The sequence below is a fragment of the Anomaloglossus baeobatrachus genome, chromosome 6 (assembly GCF_048569485.1).
Source record: "Anomaloglossus baeobatrachus isolate aAnoBae1 chromosome 6, aAnoBae1.hap1, whole genome shotgun sequence".
Taxonomy (NCBI): domain Eukaryota; kingdom Metazoa; phylum Chordata; class Amphibia; order Anura; family Aromobatidae; genus Anomaloglossus; species Anomaloglossus baeobatrachus.
Genome location: NC_134358.1, coordinates 314,136,755 through 314,157,173, shown reverse-complemented (window position 1 = coordinate 314,157,173; position 20,419 = coordinate 314,136,755).

Here is a 20,419-nt window from a genome sequence, read left to right as displayed (position 1 = left end):
CAGTATATCACACTGTACTAATACACAGTCACACACTGTGAGTGGAGATGATAAGATGCTTGAACAGTTTGCTGCAAAGCACTTGAATATTGGATTTGTATTCATAGGGTGGTGACACAAACAGCGACAACGACCACGACGTTGCTGCTACGTCACCAATTTCTGTGACATTGCAGCAATGTCCCGTCGATGTCGCTTTGTGTGACATCCAGCAACGACCTGGCCCCTGCTGTGAGGTCGCCGGTCGTTGTTGAATGTCCAGCTTCATTTTTTGGTCGTCGCTCTCCCGCTGTGATGCACACATCGCTGTGTGTGACAGTGAGAGAGCGACGAAATGAAGCGAGCAGGGAGCAGGAGACGGCATCTGGCAGCTGCGGTAAGCTGTAACCAGGGTAAACATCGGGTAACCAAGGGAAGACCTTTCCCTGGTTACCTGATATTTGCCTTTGTTACCGGCGTCCGCCTCTCTCGCTGCCAGTGCCGGCTCCCTGCTCTGTGCACATGTAGCTGCAGTACACATCGGGTAACTAACCCAATGTGTACTGTAGCTAGGAGTGCAGGGAGCCAGCGCTAAGCGGTGTGCGTGGCTCCCTGCTCTCTGCACATGTAGCACAGCGAGGCGTGTCGTTATGATCGCTGCTGCGTCTGCTGTGTTTGACAGCTAAGCAGCGATCATAACAGCGACTTACAAGGTCGCTGTTGCGTCACAGAAAATGGTGACGTAACAGCGACGTCGTTGTCGCTGTCGCTATGTGTGAACCAAGCTATAGACTGACACTATCAACTCACATTTTCAATATGGTACAGCAATACACCACAATCCCATTAAGCCTTTATCTATCCATATCCTGTGTGGCCTGAGTACTGCTATCCTATTCATCCCTACACAGTACTGAAGAAGGCGGTTGCCGAAACGGCCATCGGGTAGCGGGAGTTTCCGTTGGGTCTCACCACCTTTTACCATATTGAGCAGTAAATTCCATTGTGAGGCATGGATGCACATGGGTTTAATTTTTGCCCCTTTTAGTGGGTTATGATAATTCATCAATTAAAATCCTTTATTACAGCTTGACCACCTGCGGTTTTTTATCTGAGGGAGTATGGTGAATTTCCACAACCTCTGTTGATTCTCTGTGTATTTAAGTATGTGAGTCATTGTTTATGCTCACTTCTATTGTGGTCTGGCTATTTGTGACTCCCTGCCAAGTAGACAAACTGTTAACACCATGTGGTCTTATTATTGGCATTATTGGCATGACAAGCACTATATTAGGAAGTTTTTTCTGCTGTACATTATTGTCTTATGTTTCAATAAGGCGGTAAGACACCTCTGAAGAATTTTTTCTGGATAATATATTATATACCACGTGATTATTTATTTTAAATTCAATCCTGGGCGTTTTTTTTGTTTTTTTTTGCCCAATCATATATTTAGTGCTACCATATGCTATAACTTTACATATTAGTGATTGTGATTGTAATTATGGTATGTCCACATAATTTTTTCACCTATAAACTGGACGTTTGATCATACTTTTTTCTTTGTATCTTATTAGGCATAAAATACGATTCTTTGTTCAGTCTCTATGTTAGGCCCCTTCACACATCAGTGATTCTGGTACGTATGTTGCAGTATTTATAGGTACCAGAATCACGGACATACGTGGACCCATTAAAATTAATGGGCTTGTGCACACATCAGTGATTTCTCACTGACGTGTTTCCATGTGGCGTACACGTGTGTCCATGTGCTCCAGAGACAAGTCTATTTTTTTCTGGCATCACTGATGTCCTTCGGACCACAAAGTGGTGTGATCCATGAAATATGTACCAAAAAAACAGGTACATTTAAAAAAGAAAGCTTTTTAAACTCACCCATCTCCAGCGATGCTGTCTTCAGCTACTGCTGTCTCTGCTTCCAGGTCATCTAATTATGCTCATGCCCATTCACAGCACAGCCAACCTGGAAGTAGCTGCATGCAGAGGGGAGACAGTGGCGGCCAGACACAGCATCATTCGAGACTTTAGCACCACAGACAGTAGCGGCGTGGACAGAGGAGTAGAAGTGCCTGATCTCCATGTATTATCATGGATAGCACACGGAGATCACACGGGTGCCAAAATCATGGAACACAGAGGGACATACGTATCTTTAACACGCCGTATATACGACCTGTTAAAGCTTCCGTGATTGGCAATGCTACAGCATGAGATTGATTTGCTGCAGGGCATTATGGGTAAGCCCGTCAATCACCATTATCTTAGGCACTTTTTAAACTGTGACCAGCAATTCTTCTTGCAGACTTCCAATTTGTTTGAAACTGCGGATTTCAGGTATTCAGTGTGGTCGGTGGATTTGTCACAAAAATAAAAACATTTATTTGCCACAAACGAGGAAAATCTAACATTTGTCAAAATAAATCGGGCATGAATTAGTGCAGGGTTTCATGCACAAATAATTGATGCACATCATGAAATCAGGCATAACATTGTTGGCCTGTCCCTTGACATTGCCTACCGTGTTTTTCTTTATTTTTCTCTTCTGAAAGTGACCTTGTAAACTTTGTACTATTCTACAAAACATTCACGCTACTTTTTCTTTATATGGGTTGTCCACATATAACTTTCTTTATTCTAATGGCTAGCTGCTAACTCGGGGTAAGAAAAAAAATAGCCAAGCTTACTCACTCATTGCAGCACTACCCTTGGGGTGGCTTTTATCCCTTATTGGAATAGAGCCACGGTCCAGTTCTTTATTTTTTGCAATTCCATCAAGAATAAGAAAAAAAGCATAGACTTTTCTCCAATCAAAAAGGGGACAAAAGTCCCTGATTATCGTATTAAGTTGAGATTCTAATGATTTATTCCCGATTGATCTGGAAGATATCTCGCAGATAAGCAAAAACATCTTCTAGCCAAAATATCCCTTTATGGGGGCCTGTATTTTTCATTGAGGACAACACAGATTTATACCAACCCTTTCACCTTTTTGCCACTAAAGGTACTGTCACACATAACGAGATCGCTAGCGAGATCTCAGCTGAGTCACCGTTTTGGTGACGCAGTAGCGATCCTGTTAGCGATCTCGTTATGTGTGACACTTACCAGCGATCAGGCTCCTGCTGTGAGATCGCTAGTCGTTGCAGAATGGTCCAGGTCATTTTCTTCAAAGGCGACGTCCTGCTGGGCAGGACACATCGCTGTGTTTGACACTGTGTGACAGGGTCACAGTGACTGCTGAGATCGTTATACAGGTTGCTACTGCGACCTGTATTGTTCCTGCATCGCTGGTAAGATCTGGCTGTGTGACATCTCACCAGCGACCTCCCAGCGACTTACCTGCGATCCCTATCAGGTCGCATCGTTTTCGGGATCGCTGGTAAGTCGTTGTGTGTGACTGGGCCTTAAGTCTCCTGAATGGGATTACTGATACTGCATATCTTGGGACTGGCTACTTCTCTTCTTTCTGAATTCTTCTTCAAAGAAGAAATTGACATATGATAAAGCTTCACTTTTCTCATGATTCATGACATCCGTGTCTGAACTTTTATTCATCTTAAAAACAAATTGTATGATTCCTTTGCAGGTATTATATTGTATATGCATTGCTGTTAGTATCTATTATAGAGCCATGGTGTTAACACAGTATAGCAAAGCAAAGTTATTTCTTCAGTTCATTATTAGCACATTAAACTACCCTTGATCCTATGACGAATAAGGAATAGTGTTAGGATAATCAGCATTTTTATTTCTAAATTGTTTGACATACATTACGCACACAAGAGGAATGAATATATAATAAAAAAATGCAATGTCAATGGCATACCAAAAAGTGTCAGATAACATCTCAGAAATCCTGAGAGAGTCAATATACATTCTTTTCAAAAATGCTCTTGAACTTTCTTCAGTATGCGTTGTTTCAGGCCAGCCCAGCCCAGCCTCCAAGTGTACACTAAAAAGGAAGATCAAAAGAAGAATGACAAGTGAGCTTAGCAAATACACTCACTACTACAGATCAGTATTTGCTTTTCTTTGGAAAACAAGCAATTATAGCATTTCATTTCATGTAAGCAATGGGAACAGCAATGATGCTATTATCTTGATGTAAGCATGAAAAATATTCTTTGTTGATTTATTTACAACATGATTTTACCAGATGACTTTACGGCACCTGTTACAGTATCGGATGGATACCCTATTACCATTTGTTCATAGAAAATATATGATTATTGATGTAATGAAATCTAATATGTTAGGCTGGATTGGTTTTGTATTGCAATTCGTAGACAAGAAGATGTAATAAATCAAAAAAGATTATTTTTTTTGTTTCAATGTGTGTTATTCTGTATCCATGTAATCATACCATTTGTATTCATCTCTAAATTTTCTTTTCACATTTAAAATTCTACTTCACAGGGCGAACAAAAATAAATTTATGCTATCATATATCATCTGTTTGGCTGTCTCTCTAACATTCAAAAATTACTTTCTTTTAAGAGGAAATTGGAGGTATGACATTACATGCTTGTCAGCCACCTGCTGCTGTCACTGCTCTATACTCTATGCTTTAATGTCCACCTACGGAGAGGCATAGTTACATTAGGATTTGCATGAGGGTGGCTTTACACTCACACTCAAATTTAGTCAGTGTAAGTCAAGGCCAGAAGTTATATATATATATATATATATATATATATATATATATATATATATGAAAAAATAAAAAATCAGTCACACTCTACAATAACACAGTAATACAATACCTAATAAATAAATTGGAGGTATTTAGAACATTAAAATGCATTATAATATTAGCCCAGCGCCACTTCACGGCATCCTATTTTGCTGGGTCCTACTCCAAGCTGCATCTTTTTTTTGGCTTCTTAAAAGCCCTATATATTTCATATATTATATCATGAACAGACACGTACCTATTCACATTGGGAGGTGCTGCCAGTCCAGTTTGAAGTCAGGCAAGTACTGGAATGGGAGACCGGCTGGGAATCCCTGGTTTCATTCTTTTCCTTATATTTAATGTGGAGTCATGCCCTGTAAGACTGGCTCTGCACTCCAACCCCCGCCATGTTCATTAACCTCTTGTGGTCACCTGCTGATCTTGCGTAGGTTTTTAAGAAGCCCAAAAAAAGATGCAGTGTAGAGTATGACGCAACAAGGGAAGGTGCCGTGAAGTGGTGCTGGGCTAACATCATAATGAACTTTAATGTTTTAAATACCTCCAATTTATTTATTAGGTAGTGTATTACTGTGTTATTGCAGAGTATGACTGTTTTTTTTTATTTTTTCATATATTGTATCATGAACAGATACAGTGCCTACAAGTAGTCTTCAACCCCCTGCAGATTTAGCAGGTTTGATAAGATGCAAATAAGTTAGAGCCTGCAAACTTCAAACAAGAGCAGGATTTATTAACAGATGCATAAATCTTACAAACCAACAAGTTATGTTGCTCAGTTAAATTTTAATACATTTTCAACATAAAAGTGTGGGTCAATTATTATTCAAACCCTAGGTTTAATATTTTGTGGAATAACCCTTGTTTGCAATTACAGCTAATAATCGTCTTTATAAGACCTGATCAGGCCGGCACAGGTCTCTGGAGTTATCTTGGCCCACTCCTCCATGCAGATCTTCTCCAAGTTATCTAGGTTCTTTGGGTGTCTCATGTGGACTTTAATCTGGAGCTCCTTCCACAAGTTTTCAATTGGGTTAAGGTCAGGAGACTGACTAGGCCACTGCAACACCTTGATTTTTTTCCCTCTTGAACCAGGCCTTGGTTTTCTTGGCTGTGTGCTTTGGGTCGTTGTCTTGTTGGAAGATGAAATGACGACCCATCTTAAGATCCTTGATGGAGGAGCGGAGGTTCTTGGCCAAAATCTCCAGGTAGGCCGTGCTATCCATCTTCCCATGGATGCGGAGCAGATGGCAAGGCCCCTTGGCTGAGAAACAGCCCCACAGCATGATGCTGCCACCACCATGCTTGACTGTAGGGATGGTATTCTTGGGGTCGTATGCAGTGCCATCCAGTCTCCAAACGTCACGTGTGTGGTTGGCACCAAAGATCTCGATCTTGGTCTCATCAGACCAGAGAACCTTGAACCAGTCTGTCTCAGAGTCCTCCAAGTGATCATGAGCAAACTGTAGACGAGCCTTGACATGACGCTTTGAAAGTAAAGGTACCTTACGGGCTCGTCTGGAACGGAGACCATTGCAGTGGAGTACGTTACTTATGGTATTGACTGAAACCAATGTCCCCACTGCCATGAAATCTTCCCGGAGCTTCTTCCTTTTTGTCCTTGGGTTAGCCTTGACTCTTCGGACAAGCCTGGCCTTGGCACGGGTGGAAACTTTCAAAGGCTGTCCAGGCCGTGAAAGGCTAACAGTAGTTCCATAAGCCTTCCACTTCCGGATGATGCTCCCAACAGTGGAGACAGGTAGGCCCAACTCCTTGGAAAGGGTTTTGTACCCCTTGCCAGCCTTGTGACCCTCCACGATCTTGTCTCTGATCTGATGGCCTTGGAATGCTCCTTTGTCTTTCCCATGTTGACCAAGTATGAGTGCTGTTCACAAATTTGGGGAGGGTCTTAATTAGTCAGAAAAGGCTGGAAAAAGAGATAATTAATCCAAACATGTGAAGCTCATTGTTCTTTGTGTCTCAAATACTTCTTAATACTTTAGGGGAACCAAACAGAATTCTGGTGGTTTGAGGGGTTGAATAATAAATGACCCTCTGAATAACCTTTTCACAATTTAAAAAAAAAAAATAAAAAAAGAAATAACATTCTTTTTTGCTGCAGTGCATTTCACACTTCCAGGCTGATCTACAGTCCAAATGTCACAATGCCAAGTTAATTCCGAATGTGTAAACCTGCTAAATCTGCAGGGGGTTGAATACTACTTCTAAGCACTGTACGTACCTATTCACATTGGGAGGTGCTGCCATTCCAGTTTGAAGTCAGGCAAGTAGCTGCATGGGAGACTGGCTGGGAATCTCTGGTTTCATTCTTTTTCCATATACAGTACAGACCAAAAGTTTGGACACACCTTCTCATTCAAAGAGTTTTCTTTACTTTCATGACTCTGAAAATTGTAGATTCACATTGAAGGCATCAAAACTATGAATTAACACATGTGGAATGAAATACTTAACAAAAAAGTGTGAAACAACTGAAAATATGTCTTATATTCTAGGTTCTTCAAAGTAGACACCTTTTGCTTTGATTACTGCTTTGCACTAGAGATGAGCGAGCCTCTGAAGGCTCGAGTTTGGTTTGGTTTGTCGAACGGAGGCTCTGTTCGAGTTCGGTTCGACGAACCTCTCGAGCCCCATTGAAACCAATGGCAGCGAAACACAGCCGGTCAATAACGGAGATCACCGTTGCTATAGCAACCCACCTGTCAGCGGTGACGTCACTGCTTACAGCCTGCAGACTCTGCTCACTCACTGAGTGAATAGACTGCACGGGAAGCAGCAGCATTCTTCCTCCCATGCAGCGCTGTCTGGTGTAGCAGAGCTGCATGGGTTGAAGGAGAAAGAAGACAGAAAACCATGGATCGTGGAGGGCTGACAGGGAGTAATAAACATGGAGTCTCTAAGTGTGTCTGTGTATATATTTCTATTAAAATATTTTTTCTCTGTGTGGTGTCTTTTTTTTAACCCTTTATTGGAGATTCTTATTAGCCGGGTCAAACTTTCCTGACATTCAGAATCTCTGACTTAATACTAGCAAGTAAAACAAAGCTAGTATTAACTCATCATTACCCAGCAAGCCACCCGTCACCAGGGCAGTTGGAAGAGTTGGATACAGCGCCAGATGATGGCGCTTCTATGAAAGCGCCATTTTCTAGGGCGGCTGCGGAGTGTAATTTGCAGCAGAGGTGCGCAGAAAGCTCGGGCTAACCTGTGCTGTGGATTCCAATAGTTGTACCTGCCTGGACACAAAAATGGGGCGAAGCCCACGTCATTTTTTTAAATTATTTCATGAAATTCATGAAATAATTAAAAAAAGGGCTTCCCTATATTTTTAGTTCCCAGCCGGGTACAAATAGGCAGCTGGGGATTGGGGGCAGCCGTACCTGCCTGCTGTACCTGGTAGCAAACAAAAATATGGCGAAGCCCACGTCATTTTTTTGGTGGGCAAAAAACTCCTGCTAACAGTCCTGGATGGAGTATGCTGAGCCTTGTAGTTCTACAGCTGCTGTCTGCTCTCCTGCATACACTAGTGAATGGAGCATACTGAGCCTTGTCGTTCTGCAGCTGCTGTCTGCTCTCCTCCATACAGACAACAGACAGCAGACAGCAGCTGCAGAACTACAAGTCTCAGCATACTCCATCCAGGACTGTATGCAGGAGTTTTTTGCCCCCCCCAAAAAATTATGTGGGCATCGCCATGTTTTTGTATGCTAGCCAGGTACAGCAGGCAGCCACGGGCTGCCCCCAACCCCCAGCTGCCTATTTGTACCCGGCTGGGAACCAAAAATGAAGGGAAGCCCTTTTTTTTTTAATTATTTCATGAATTTCATAAAATAATTAAAAATAAAATGACGTGGGCTTCACCCAATTATTGTGTCCAGCCAGGTACAACTAGGCAGCTGGGGATTAGAATCCGCAGCTCAGGGTGCCCAAGCTTTCTGGGCACCCCTGCTGTGAATTGCAGTCCACAGCCGCCCCAGAAAATGGCGCTTTCATAGAAGCGCCATCTTCTGGCGCTGTATCCAACTCTTCCAGCTGCCCTGGTGATGGGTGGCTCACCTGGTAATAATGGGGTTAGGGCTAGCTGTATATTATCAACTGGCCCTAAGCCCAAAATTCATGGTGTCAGGCAAATATTAGACATGGCCACTATTGAATTTCTAGTACAGATAAAAAAAAACACAACACACAGAAAAATATTTTTATTAGAAATAAAACACAATACAATTAGTGACTTCATCTTTATTGAAATAAAGAACCCCCCTCCGCAGTAATCCTGGGTCAAGGGTCCCGCGCCGTCCAATCCGGATCCAATATCATCTGATCGGTTTGCTGGAAGGCAAAGCGATGAGATGATGTGTCAGGTTCAAGGACCTGAATCACATGACACAGCAGCTGATTTTATAAATGGGTTTGCAGAAAGAGAGATTGAGAGGTTGATCATGAAAGGTGTCCCGGGGAGACGCTTGTCATGATTAACATCTTATTACCCCGATTGCCACCGCACCAGGGCAAATCGGGATGAGCTGGGTGGTGTCCCGGGACTGTCGCATCTAATGGATGGATGCGGCAATTCCGGGTGACTGCTGGGTGATATTGTTTGGGTGGTGGGCTCCCCATAACGTGGTGCTCTCCATCCTGACAATACCAGCCTCCAGCCGTGCGGCTTTATCCTGGCTGTTATCAAATATGGGGGGAACTTCATTTTTTTTTTTTTATTATTTATATATTTATTTTACTGCATGATATAAACCCGCCCGCCGGCGGCTGTGATTGGTTGCAGTGAGACAGCTGTCACTCATCGTGGGTGCGTGTCTGACTGCAATCAATCATGGGCACCGGTGGGCGGGGAAAGCACGGAATAACTACTTGAATAATGAAGCGGCAGCCATTTTAAAAAGAGGAGAAGATGATTTGTGACAGCTGTGCAGCGAGGCGCCCGTGATCAATAAATTAGGAAAGAGAGAGGGATTATGCTGGGGACGCAGGACGCATGCAGACAGCAACGTGTGCATTTAGCCTTACTGTGAAAAGCCACCTTTTTGGTGCTCGAACCGTTCTCAGGATACTGTCAGACCCAACCTATTATGGGGTGGTAGATAAAAATAAATACGATCTAGCCATTATAGCATATAAAGATTTAATTAAAAAAGCAATAGATCAAAATATATTCAATTCTGCCGAAAAAAGATTTTTGACAGTAAAAAATCCAGTCATGGCATTTTTTTACTATCTCCCAAAAATTCATAAGAATCTGGTTAACCCCCTGGGAGGCCCATCATATTGGGCATTGACTCTTTAACAGCGAATTTAGCCCACTATATTGATACATTGATGCAGCCTCATGTACTCAGTCTGAATAGCTATCTCAGAGACTCGGTCCACTTTATAGAACAACTGAATGATATCCCATGGAAAAAATCATATATGTTCATCACCATAGATGTGGCTGCACTGTACTCAAACATACGTCATTACTTGGGTCTGTCCTGTTTTACATTTTTCTTGGAAAATGACAACAGGATTCCCCAAGTTCAGAAAGATTTCCTAACAGAAGGAATGAGCTTCATTATCCATAATAATTATTTTACTTTTGATAACAAATTGTACCACCAACGCCTCGGTACAGCAATGGGGTCAAAAGCAGCATGTACATACGCCAATCTGTTTATGGGTTTTTTTGAAACGATATTTATAGAAAATGGCCTGTACGATGAGAGTATCGTCATATACAGTGCCTACAAGTAGTATTCAACCCCCTGCAGATTTAGCAGGTTTATACATTCGGAATTAACTTGGCATTCTGACATTTGGACTGTAGATCAGCCTGGAAGTGTGAAATGCACTGCAGCAAAAAAGAATGTTATTTCTTTTTTTTTTATAAATTGTGAAAAGTTTATTCAGAGGGTCATTTATTATTCAACCCCTCAAACCACCAGAATTCTGTTTGGTTCCCCTAAAGTATTAAGAAGTATTTCAGGCACAAAGAACAATGAGCTTCACATGTTTGAATTAATTATCTCTTTTTCCAGCCTTTTCTGACTAATTAAGACCCTCCCCAAACTTGTGAACAGCACTCATACTTGGTCAACATGGGAAAGACAAAGGAGCATTCCAATGCCATCAGAGACAAGATCGTGGAGGGTCACAAGGCTGGCAAGGGGTACAAAACCCTTTCCAAGGAGTTGGGCCTACCTGTCTGCACTGTTGGGAGCATCATCCGGAAGTGGAAGGCTTATGGAACTACTGTTAGCCTTCCACGGCCTGGACAGCCTTTGAAAGTTTCCACCCGTGCCAAGGCCAGGCTTGTCCGAAGAGTCAAGGCTAACCCAAGGACAACAAGGAAGGAGCTCCGGGAAGATCTCATGGCAGTAGGGACATTGGTTTCAGTCAATACCATAAGTAACATACTCCACTGCAATGGTCTCCGTTCCAGACGAGCCCGTAAGGTACCTTTACTTTCAAAGCATCATGTCAAGGCTCGTCTACAGTTTGCTCATGATCACTTGGAGGACTCTGAGACAGACTGGTTCAAGGTTCTCTGGTCTGATGAGACCAAGATCGAGATCATTGGTGCCAACCACACACGTGACGTTTGGAGACTGGATGGCACTGCATACGACCCCAAGAATACCATCCCTACAGTCAAGCATGGTGGTGGCAGCATCGTGCTGTGGGGCTGTTTCTCAGCCAAGGGGCCTGGCCATCTGGTCCGCATCCATGGGAAGATGGATAGCACGGCCTACCTGGAGATTTTGGACAAGAACCTCCGCTCCTCCATCAAGGATCTTAAGATGGGTCATCATTTCATCTTCCAACAAGACAACGACCCAAAGCACACAGCCAAGAAAACCAAGGCCTGGTTCAAGAGGGAAAAAATCAAGGTGTTGCAGTGGCCTAGTCAGTCTCCTGACCTTAACCCAATTGAAAACTTGTGGAAGGAGCTCAAGATTAAAGTCCACATGAGACTCCCAAGGAACCTAGATAACTTGGAGAAGATCTGCATGGAGGAGTGGGCCAAGATAACTCCAGAGACCTGTGCCGGCCTGATCAGGTCTTATAAAGACGATTATTAGCTGTAATTGCAAATAAGGGTTATTCCACAAATATTAAACCTAGTGGTTGAATTATATTTGACCCACACTTTTATGTTGAAAATTTATTAAAATTTAACTGAGCAACATAACTTGTTGGTTTGTAAGATTTATGCATCTGTTAATAAATCCTGCTCTTGTTTGAAGTTTGCAGGCTCTAACTTATTTGCATCTTATCAAACCTGCTAAATCTGCAGGGGGTTGAATACTACTTGTAGGCACTGTATAAAAGGTACATTGACGATTTATTTATTATCTGGGATTGTGACCACTCTGATATTGGAATATTTCTGGACGACCTAAATAAGAACGACTGGGGTTTGTCTTTCACATTAACCATGCATAAAGAGAAAAACAATTTTTTAGATCTCACTATTTTTCATTATAACGTCAAAATCCACACGAAAACCTATTTCAAGAAAGTTGATGCAAATGGGTATATCCACTTCAATAGTGAACATTATAATAAGTGGCTACAAAACATTCCTCTAAACCAATATAAAAGGATTAGGAGAAATTTTTCGCAGGATAACGATTTCAAAGAGCAAGTGGGGACCCTAAAGGGGCGTTTTTTTGAGAAGAAATACCCCAAATCCCTAATTCAGAGAGCCTATCAAGAGACCAGTAAAATTAAACAAGCTGATCTCATCATGCCCAGAAAAGATCCTTCCTCCTCAGGGCTTTTTGCCAATAGAGATACAGCAAACTTCGCTCTAAATTTTATTACCACATACAGTAGGGATAATAAAGTAATAAGGGAAGTTCTTCTAAAACACTGGGGTATCTTACAAAACGATCCCATACTAAAATCCATACTACCCAACAGACCGGGAGTTACTTTCAGACGGGCACCAACAATTAAGAACATTGTGGCACCCAGCAGACTGAGGACCCAACCAGTGGGGCACAAACCAACCATTTTAGAGGGTTCATACAAATGCGGCACAAAAAATTGTCTGTGCTGCAGGAGTATACACCATAGGAGGAATACTTTTTGCTCCTTGGGGGCTCTGAGATTTTTCATATTAAAAACCATTTGACATGTCAATCTGATTATGTGATCTACCTGGTAGATTGCATATGTGGTAAGCAATACATAGGGAGGACCAGCCAGCCCCTCCATAATAGACTAAATTCGCATCGCCATGGACTTTCAAAGCACGGTACAACCCAGCACAATAAGACGTTTGACTTCAGGATCACACCGATTGAACAGATCCCCCCGAATACCAACAATAGGATGGAAGCCCTTAGCAGGAAAGAGACTTATTGGATCCATAGACTCAACACCTTAAAACCGTTTGGACTAAATGAAATCACGGACCTTTTTTATTAATTTTTGTATTACATTTTTTTTATTAATTTTCCTATTACAGTATCACCGTCAAATGCCTGTCTTTTTGTATAGGTATATTTTTCGGTTGTTTAAGTTTTTGAAGGGTCCTATAATCATTAGTTATATATATATCATTTTACCAGACAGAACCGTTTGTCTGTTTTCCCTTCTTATAAGGTAAAACTCCTATACCCGTCAAATCTATATACCAACAGATTTTTATGCCCCCTTTTTTATCAATATATATATATATATATATATTTTTATATATATATATATATATATATATATATAATATATCTTGATAATATATATATTTTTCATTATCAAATACAAAAGTTGCTTATTAGTAATACATTTTTATTATATATTTTTATGGTCTAATAATAATATTGATAGTTTCTTTACTAATATTGATATTCATTAATAATTTTATACATGTGACCTGTTTTTATGCTATTCATGTTGTGTAATGGATGTACTTTTTAATTTTGCTCCAGCGCGTTTTTATTCTATATTTTTATTCTATATTTCTGTTTTTAACCTGTCCAATTTGAAACAATTACTTTCTTTTTGCTGTCCACAATATTTTCCTTCACGTATGATCATCTCCCTACACTAATCTCATACACAGGCCCATATGCTTGAGATTTTTACAATTCTACAATTTTTACTCATCCTATAAAATATACTATAATAACAACCCTTCTCTGTCATTTTTCCTCCCCCCCCTATTTAATAACGAGCCATAAGAATCATTTTTACATTATATTTTCCCTCATGCACGGACTGCTCAATATAGAGCAATCTGCATCAGTTTATCCACCCTCAAAATATAAAGTCCCAATCAAGACCCCCCTTTTCTACACGGTTAATTGGCCCTTTTTACATCTTCCCCCTGCATACAGCGGCGCATCTGATCACTCTCTCTCACTCTCACTCAGCGCACGCGCTGTACTGGTTTTTCCCACGGTCTGAACTCACATTACCTTTCATCATAGGAAATCGCTCACTCCCTCTGCACTGCGCATGCGTCCCCTCAATTTTTCTCACGGTCTGAACTCATATCACCTTTCCACTATGGGGATACCTATTCCCCACGCACGCGCCCTGATCATCTATCCTAATCCTTTTTTTGTGGTAATGTCCACACTTTGGTTTTCTCAGGGAGATACCGACTCAGTTTCTTCTCCACCCTCTTTCACATTTTTTCCCGATTTAAAACGGGAGTCCCAATACCCTAGACTTAAATAAATCACACACACAATGTATAAATAAAACAAAAGAATTATATATATATATATATATATATATATATATATATATATATATATATATATATATATATATATATATATATTTATTGTTCACATATTTGATTAAGCCCTATAGATCTCCCGCAGTCACTGCTTCACAGCACCTTTCAAAGAACAGAATAGTGGTTAGAGAGTCCCTCTCCCATTGCTTCCTCGACACTTACTTCTCAGGTTCAAGCCTGATCATCCCCATATATATAATTTTTTTTTATTCTTTTCTTCCTTTTTTTCCCCCCCGTTTCTTCATTTTTGTAGAAAAAGACAATGATTTCTGTTCTGATTAAATTTATTTCACTAAGGCTAAGTTCACATTTCCGTTGATTTGTATCAGTCACATGCGTCGCTTGACGCAGGGCCGGCGTCAGCACCCGGCAAACCCGGGCAAATGCCGGGGCCCTGGAGAGCCGGGGGGGCCCACTCGGCCTCGTCAGTTCTCCTGTCCCTTGGCCGGGGCCCACTCGCCTTTACAGTTCTGCGGTCCCCGGCCGAGTTCCGGGGACCGCAGTCCTCGGCAGCAATCTGCGGCGCCGTCACTTTAAGGCGCGCAGACATCCTCGTTTGAATTTCACCTGTGGGCGGAGCTACCGCCTTCTCAGTCCCACAGATGAAGGAGGCGAGCTTCTGTCCGGCGCTGTGTGGGCCCCCTCTCCACCGTGACCTAATCGGGTAAGTGCCCTCCCCGCCTCCCCATTATAGGCCCCGGTGAGCTGCTTCTACCCCCTGGATGTATGCCCTGGCCCCTGCCAATGCCCCCACCCGCCGATTCCGCGGGTGCTGGCCCCGCCGAGCCGCGGGTGTGGGCCCTGCCGAGCCGCGGGTGCTGCCAGTGCCGCGGGTGCTGGCCCCGCCGAGCCGCGGGTGTGGGCCCTGCCGAGCCGCGGGTGCTGCCAGTGCCGCGGGTGCTGTACCCGCCGAGCCGCGGGTGTGGGCCCCACAGAGCAGCAGAGTTGTGTGCATTTGTCTGAATGTAGCAGAGTTGTATGTGTTTGTCTGAATGTAGCAGAGTTGTATGTGTTTGTCTGAATGTAGCAGAGTTGTATGTGTTTGTCTGAATGTAGCAGAGTTGTGTGTGTTTGTCTGTATGTAGCAGAGTTGTGTGTGTTTGTCTGTATGTAGCAGAGTTGTGTGTGTTTGTCTGTATGTAGCAGAGTTGTGTGTGTTTGTCTGTATGTAGCAGAGTTGTGTGTGTTTGTCTGTATGTAGCAGAGTTGTATGTGTTTGTCTGAATGTAGCAGAGTTGTATGTGTTTGTATGTAGCAGAGTTGTGTGTGTTTGTCTGTATGTAGCAGAGTTGTATGTGTTTGTCTGAATGTAGCAGAGTTGTATGTGTTTGTATGTAGCAGAGTTGTGTGTGTTTGTCTGTATGTAGCAGAGTTGGATGTGTTTGTCTGTATGTAGCAGAGTTGTATGTGTTTGTATGTAGCAGAGTTGTATGTGTTTGTCTGTATGTAGCAGAGTTGTATGTGTTTGTCTGTATGTAGCAGAGTTGTATGTGTTTGTCTGTATGTAGCAGAGTTGTATGTGTTTGTATGTAGCAGAGTTGTATGTGTTTGTATGTAGCAGAGTTGTATGTGTTTGTCTGTATGTAGCAGAGTTGTATGTGTTTGTCTGTATGTAGCAGAGTTGTGTGTGTTTGTCTGTATGTAGCAGAGTTGTATGTGTTTGTATGTAGCAGAGTTGTATGTGTTTGTCTGTATGTAGCAGAGTTGTATGTGTTTGTCTGTATGTAGCAAAGTTGTGTTTGTCTGAATATAGCAGAGTTGTGTGCATTTGTCTGAATGTAGCAGAGTTGTATGTGTTTGTATGTAGCAGAGTTGTATGTGTTTGTATGTAGCAGAGTTGTATGTGTTTGTATGTAGCAGAGTTGTATGTGTTTGTCTGTATGTAGCAGAGTTGTGTGTGTTTGTCTGTATGTAGCAGAGTTGTATGTGTTTGTCTGTATGTAGCAGAGTTGTATGTGTTTGTCTGTATGTAGCAGAGTTGTGTGTGTTTGTCTGTATGTAGCAGAGTTGTGTGTGTTTGTCTGTATGTAGCAGAGTTGTGTGTGTTTGTCTGTATGTAGAAGAGTTGTGTGTGTGTGTCTGTATGTAGCAGAGTTGTGTGTGTTTGTCTGTATGTAGCAGAGTTGTGTGTGTTTGTCTGTATGTAGCAGAGTTGTGTGTGTTTGTATGTAGCAGAGTTGTATGTGTTTGTCTGAATGTAGCAGAGTTGTGTTTGTCTGAATATAGCAGAGTTGTGTGCATTTGTCTGAATGTAGCAGAGTTGTATGTGTTTGTATGTAGCAGAGTTGTATGTGTTTGTATGTAGCAGAGTTGTATGTGTTTGTCTGTATGTAGCAGAGTTGTATGTGTTTGTCTGAATGTAGCAGAGTTGTATGTGTTTGTATGTAGCAGAGTTGTGTGTGTTTGTCTGTATGTAGCAGAGTTGTATGTGTTTGTCTGAATGTAGCAGAGTTGTGTTTGTCTGAATATAGCAGAGTTGTGTGCATTTGTCTGAATGTAGCAGAGTTGTATGTGTTTGTATGTAGCAGAGTTGTATGTGTTTGTATGTAGCAGAGTTGTGTGTGTTTGTCTGTATGTAGCAGAGTTGTATGTGTTTGTCTGAATGTAGCAGAGTTGTATGTGTTTGTATGTAGCAGAGTTGTGTGTGTTTGTCTGTATGTAGCAGAGTTGTATGTGTTTGTCTGTATGTAGCAGAGTTGTATGTGTTTGTATGTAGCAGAGTTGTATGTGTTTGTCTGTATGTAGCAGAGTTGTATGTGTTTGTCTGTATGTAGCAGAGTTGTATGTGTTTGTATGTAGCAGAGTTGTATGTGTTTGTATGTAGCAGAGTTGTATGTGTTTGTCTGTATGTAGCAGAGTTGTATGTGTTTGTCTGTATGTAGCAGAGTTGTGTGTGTTTGTCTGTATGTAGCAGAGTTGTATGTGTTTGTCTGAATGTAGCAGAGTTGTATGTGTTTGTATGTAGCAGAGTTGTGTGTGTTTGTCTGTATGTAGCAGAGTTGTATGTGTTTGTCTGAATGTAGCAGAGTTGTATGTGTTTGTATGTAGCAGAGTTGTGTGTGTTTGTCTGTATGTAGCAGAGTTGTATGTGTTTGTCTGTATGTAGCAGAGTTGTATGTGTTTGTATGTAGCAGAGTTGTATGTGTTTGTCTGTATGTAGCAGAGTTGTATGTGTTTGTCTGTATGTAGCAGAGTTGTATGTGTTTGTCTGTATGTAGCAGAGTTGTATGTGTTTGTATGTAGCAGAGTTGTATGTGTTTGTCTGTATGTAGCAGAGTTGTATGTGTTTGTCTGTATGTAGCAGAGTTGTGTGTGTTTGTCTGTATGTAGCAAAGTTGTGTTTGTCTGAATATAGCAGAGTTGTGTGCATTTGTCTGAATGTAGCAGAGTTGTATGTGTTTGTATGTAGCAGAGTTGTATGTGTTTGTATGTAGCAGAGTTGTATGTGTTTGTCTGTATGTAGCAGAGTTGTATGTGTTTGTCTGTATGTAGCAGAGTTGTATGTGTTTGTCTGTATGTAGCAAAGTTGTGTTTGTCTGAATATAGCAGAGTTGTGTGCATTTGTCTGAATGTAGCAGAGTTGTATGTGTTTGTATGTAGCAGAGTTGTATGTGTTTGTATATAGCAGAGTTGTATGTGTTTGTCTGTATGTAGCAGAGTTGTGTGTGTTTGTCTGTATGTAGCAGAGTTGTGTGTGTGTGTGTCTGTCTGTATGCAGCAGACTTGTGTGTGTGTGTGTGTGTGTCTGTAAGTGTATATGACTGTATATATTTGTCTGTTTATATGTATTTTTGTGAGTTTGTCTTTAAATATGTATATGTTCGTATCGGTGTCTGTGTGTGGATGGGGCCCACTGGGACTCTTCCGCCCGGGGCCCACAAAAACCTGGAGCCGGCCCTGGCTTGACGCATGTGACTGATGCGCTGTTCAACGCTGTACAACGGATGACAAAGAACAGAATTCTTTGTCGGATTCCGTTGTGTGCGGGGGGCGGAGTTCGGGGGCAGAGCCGAGCGGGGGGTGGGGCCAAGCGCTGAGGATGTCAGTGGAAGTGCTGCGGTCTGCATGGCTGGGGACAGGTGAGTGTATCTGTGAGTGAGTGAGTGTGTGTATCATGTGCATGTATGTATGTATGTATGTATGTATGTGTGTGCACATGCAAAGTGCGGGAGGGGGCGGAGCCGAGCAGGGGGCGGGGCCAGACGAGGGTGTCAGTGGCAGTGCTTGTCTGCATGGCTGGGGACAGGTGTGTGTGTGTGTGTGTGTGTGTGTGTGTGCATACATGTGCGGAGTGCGGGAGGGGGCGGGGCCGAGCGGGGAAGTGTCGGCCTCCCTGCACACGTAACCAGCCTAAATATCGGGTAACAGCAAAGCACCCGATGTTTACCTTGGTTACCCGATATTTACCTTGGTTACGGGCCTACACCGCTTAGCGCTGGCTCATTGCACCGTAACCAGGGTAAATATCGGGTAACCAACCAAAGCTGGTGACGTGTGCAGGGAGCCAGAGAGCATGCGCAGCGAAATCCGACGGATCTCGCTGCTCAAAAAACGTTACATGCTGCGTTCCCCCCGCCCGGCGGTCAGTCGTTCCATGACTGATCAGTCGGGCGGAGGTTGCAACGCAGCATCATGAGTCACAATCCGCTGCTCATACAAGTCTATGGGAGCAGCGGAATCCGCTAAACGGATTCCGCTGTTTACAAGAGCAGCGGATTGTGACTGATAGATTTTAGCGGAAATGTGAACTTAGCCTAAGGGTATACCTTCCATTTTAATTTGTTTGAAGATAAACCATTTTCAGTTAATGTGTAACATCATGCAGTAGTTGTGTTTTTTTCTATCATGACGTAGCTTTATTCCTCGTGCCTATGAGTCATGAGGTAATGAGGTCATCTCCAGGAGCGTGGCTTCTCCTGGAAACCTCTATATAAACCTTTGTATTCCCTGTATCTGTATGATATTTTTTCCCTGAAGAAGGAGGCGTACATGCCTTTGAAACGTGTAGGAATGTTTCAATAAAAGAATATCTATTTTTAATAACACCAGCTCGTGGTTTATAGCGCGGCATTAAACCCGTTTTTCCACCCTGAACTTTTTATAGCATTTTCCCTTCAACGGGGCCACTGCTTAACCACTCCAGCACTCACATATGTCTGCACAGGGGTTGTGACTGGCACAACCTGATCAGGTGAGTGTATTCATTGTTTTCACTTTCCTAAACCCATATACCGGGTAAGACCCTATTTTGCGCCTTTCTTTCCCTACCTACAGATAGTCCTAACAATGGCACAGGTGGAGGAATGCTGTGTCTGCATGGATCGCAGAAAGTTCTGCTGGTCAATTATGAGGACAATAATGGTTTTCTTAGTGATAGCTTTATAGAGCAATGAACTTATCCCTGCAGTTAGCCAATTTGGACTCCCTTTCAGAAGCTGGAAAAAGATTGCCATTTTTTTTTTAGACCAAGGGTCTAAAAGTGTCTGCAAAATAAATTTAGCTGACCTTTGTTGCAGGCTGTAAGTGTGCATGGAACACAGAAAACCACGGAATGACAAGGAAAATATTTGCAAAAATGAAGGACGAAATTCTAGCCCCTGAAAATGTCATATTTTATTTAGAAAAAAGAACTAAAAAACATATTTAAAAGCAACGCGTTTTGAACAGTTGTCTGTTCTTTTTCAAAGCTTATAGTGTGGATTTTAGTGATGTCCATCAGGGTGATCGTTTATGCTTGGTACTTGAACGAGTATCCTTGGTGCTTGAGTGCCATGCTCAAGTCCCCACCCCTCATGTTTTGAGGCTGTTTTTCACTAAATATAGGGGCATTGCCTGCCAATCACAATAATGCTGTAACTATGTTGGCTACTGGCATTTCTGGGATTGGTCAGCTGCATTGCATCATTGGGTCTATATAAGACCCTGTGAATCACCAATTGGCTCACTCTACCCCGGAAATG